The following is a 3,993-nucleotide window of genomic DNA, read 5'->3' as shown; positions in this document are numbered from 1 at the left end:
TGGGGTCTGCCACCCCTGGGTGGGGCATGCCGTGGTGGCACTGGCCGGGACGCGGGCGCAGAGCGGGCACAGCATTAGCATTGCAGACGGTCCCACGACTGTTGATATCGGCACTTCAGGGTTATTTATGAATTCATCTATTTGCCAAGACAAGCCTTTGTGCGTTCGGTTGCCATGGTTGCCTCAAAGCCGATGTCTCTTCTCATTATGCAGTTCGGTCCTCAGCCCCCGGGATAGGACGCGTCCAGCACACAGCGTCAGATCGACACACATCTCTCAGATTCTGGGGGCCTGGGCAGGGGGCAGAGGGCGCTCATAGGCCTGAGGACAGGGAGGGGGACAGGGAGACAGAGCTACAGGGGAGGATCCGAGGGGCCTCAGCAGCTCCTGAGGGGATCCCCAAGGCCAGGTGGACGCTGCCAGTGGGGAAGGAGGCTATGCTCCCTCGGGGGCGCTCCAGCTGGAGCGTGCAAGGTACGAGTGAGTTGGAATCACCTCAGACTGCAGGTGGGACCGCCCGTTCCTGCTGAGCCAGGGGCGCCCGGGGAGGGGGCCCGCTCTGCGGCCCAAGGCCCTGGTCCTGCTCCGTCCGCCCAAGCAGCAGGCGACAGTTCAGTGGAAACGGCTGCCCTGATGTCCATGGGGTCTCGGGCGGCCCGGGCGGCGGGGGGAAGGGACCAGGCTGCGTCTGTGGCCTTTAGCTTCAGTTCTTTTCGACAGTCCGGGCACTCGAGGGCCCTGGTGCCGGGACGGCCCGATCCCCCCATTTCCACCCCCTATTTACAGAAGCGCCAGGCGTGCGGCCCCAGGGACGCCCACGCGGGCCCGTCCACTGCCCATGCGAGGCCCCAACCTGCACCTCCCCAGGCGCTGAAGTGATGCCTCCCCGGCTCTTAGCCACCCCAAAGCCACCCCAGGCCTGTTCCCCAGCCCGCCGCAGCAGGCGGCCGCCCCATCCTGCCTGGCTACCAGATCTCCCCCTGACGTTCCACACCCAGGGCTGGGCAGCGGGCCACCTGAGGCCCACGGGGCAGCAGTGCCTAGAGCCCAGTGTGGCACAGATGGCGTCTGTGGAACATGACCACTTGGCCAGGCTAGGCCTTTGCTTCTGCCAACCCCTAAGCCCCGGGGCTCAGGGCTGTTGGTGGGGGCACTTGAGGAGCCCAGGCGGGCAGGTGGGGTGAGGGGGCAGAGGGGCCACCCACCTCCAGCCAGGGCTCTGCAGGGAGCTGCAGAGGGCGGGCTAGACACAGAGGCGTGCTGAGCGCCCGTGGCCTCCACTGTGGCTAAGGCACCAACGAGCCCCTGGAGACAAGGCCCCGGCTGCCCCTGGCAGGGCAGAGGAGAGCCTCCCTGCCCCAGCAAGTGCCCTGGCCCTCCGGCCGCCGGGCCCCTCTGTCCAGATCACTGACCTTCTGCATGACCTGGTGCTGTGGGCAGGAACAAAGCCCCGTGACACGCCACACCTGCTGCCAGCCCTCGGGCATGTGGCCCGTCGATCCCCTCCAGCCAGGGCGGGCCTCGGACGCTCGCCGCCCCCGGGCCTGGTGGGGCATCGACAGAGCGGTGCTCCCGTTTAATTAAGCTTGGTTTAATTAAAACCTGAGGTTCTTCATTAGACTCGGTAATTGATTTAATTTTCTGTGGAATCAAGTGTCAAACGCCCCTATTGCGTGAACTCCCAAACTCTGGGCGGTGGAGACAGACACGCAGAAGCCTCTGGGAGTGGGCAAGTTCGCTCCCACAGCTCCGGGGCAGGGGCCCCTGGGCTGTCGCTGCCCCACCGCCGCCCCTCCCCCACCCGCTTCTGTACCCCACCCCCACAGCCTTCTACCCCAGCTCAGGGCATCCCAAACGGGAACACTGCTCAGAGCCTGGGGTTCTGGAAACCCCATGGTACGAATTCCTGCAGTGGCTCAGGTCTCTGCAGGTGCCCCCCCAGGGGTCTCCTCGAGTGGTCCCAGAAGACCCAACGCGAGGCGACCGGTTCTGAGGAATGGGCCTCTGGATGGGGAGGAGTCGGGGAGGGGCGTGAGGAGCCCACTTTCTTCCGCCCAGCCGCCCTCAGCTCCCTGCCCGCCTGGGGCGGAGCGGCCCCGAGGGAGCGTCTTGGACAGTCCCAGGACGCTCTGAATGACCCGTACTGGGATCCCCTCGGAAGACGGAGTGCCTGGCGGTGGTGGCACTGGGGCTTGATGGTCATGGGGCAAGCCGGGGACACCAGAAAAATGGCCCCGGCGCGCAGCGTCCACGCTTGGTGACAGGTTGGGTCGGTCCCTGCAGTGGAGTCTCGTCTTCAGTATGAAGGAGCGACCTCCGACCCTCACGGCCACTCCTGAAAACACTTCTCATTGTGGCGCCAGACACCAGAGTCCATCGAGGAAAGAGGCCCGGACGGAGGACGGATGAGCCCGGCTGCCAGGGGCTGGGGCAGGCGAGGACGGGCCGTGTTGGGGTGAGTGCTGGTCCCCGCACAGGCTTCTTCTACTTTAAATTGTGGTAAAATGCACATAACGTTGACCGTCTCCACCAGGGGTGAGCGCACGGCTCGGTGGCATGAGGCACAGTCACACTGTGTGTGGCCGTCACCAGCATCACCTCCAAGACTTTCTCATCTTGCCAACCGGAACTCTGTCCCCGTTAAACTCTCACTCCCAGCCCCTCCCCCAGCCCCAGCCCCACCGCCTACTTCCTGTCTCTGTGGCTCTGACCCCTCTGGGGACCTCCCGTGAGTGGGGTCCCACGGGACGTGTGTGTCCTTCTGTGACTGGCTCGCTTCACTGAGCACCGTGTCCTCCAGATCCATCCGCGCCGTGGCCAGTGTCAGCATGCCCCAGGGCTGCTTTTGAGGTGACACAAAAATCTTCTCAAATCGGCCTTGGCGATGGGTCCCCGTGCTCTGAATGCACCGAAGCCACTGAGTCGTACACTCCACCGGGCAACGTGTGGCGTGTGAATCGGAAGTAGAAGTTGGGGGCTGACCGTCCGTCTGCACCGCCCCCTCCCTCTCCCGGGGAGGGCTGAGCTTCAAACCCAGAGGCGATGGGCTTTCCAGCCAGTCCTACTGCAGAGGGACGCGTGTGGCTCCTGGTGACAAGAAGACCGAGTAGGTAGAGGCCTTGGTGCTTGGCTGGCACCCAGCGGAAGGCTGGTGGGACTGACCAGGAGGAGGACCTGCCACCGTGTCCACGCAGCGGCAGGCATGGGCTTGTGCAGCTGGCACCGTCTGCAGAGCTGGCCACGCTCTAGGGAGCTGAGTACTGCACAGGACTCGTGTCCCCAAGCTCACACCTGCTGCTGGGATTAAAGAGTCTCTAACCTTGCGGAGGGGCCCAGGACTCAGGGGGGCCCGAGGGTGCTGGGCTCTGAGGCGTGGCCCACCCATTGGCCCGCAGCTCCTCATGAGGTCAGAGGAGCCCCCCAATGTCCACTTGGGTGCCCAGCCCTTCCCCCAGGCTGCATCCTGGCCACAGTTTATTCTGCCTGCCGCGTGCGTCCTATAGGTATTGATTTTGCTCTATTTTACTGGTTTTAACCTAATGACTAGAAACCCCAAACAAATAAAATTTCCTTTAAAAACTCAGGGAGATCAATGAGTGAGGGCCGGAATCACTATTCTAGAAGCTGAAGGGACGGTCCCCTGGGCCTCCTGGGGTCATCACTCATGGCCTGAGGTTCCCCCGGGGGCTCAGGCGTGCACGCCTGAGGCGGAGGCCGGGCGTGCATGCCTGGGGCCCCCAGCTCCCCTCATAAAGCGAGACCCCCACCTCTCACCTCCAGCGAGGCCGTTTAGAAGCCCGTCTCCAGGCTGTAAAACTGAAAAACCCTAAACATGGCTCGTGATTCATGTTTCCACGTGTCGCAGGCGGCCTCCACCCTCAGTGACCTCGGAGGTAGGTGGCCAGGACACCGAAGATGGAGCTGTCTCAGGCAGGAGAGGGCTGAGTCTGGTGCACATGGGCTGCCACCGGGCAAGGTCTGGGGGACGAGGTC

The sequence above is a fragment of the Pteropus vampyrus genome, unplaced genomic scaffold (genome assembly GCF_000151845.1).
Source record: "Pteropus vampyrus isolate Shadow unplaced genomic scaffold, Pvam_2.0 Scaffold157, whole genome shotgun sequence".
In the NCBI taxonomy this organism is placed as follows: domain Eukaryota; kingdom Metazoa; phylum Chordata; class Mammalia; order Chiroptera; family Pteropodidae; genus Pteropus; species Pteropus vampyrus.
Note: the sequence above shows the minus strand (reverse complement) of the source record.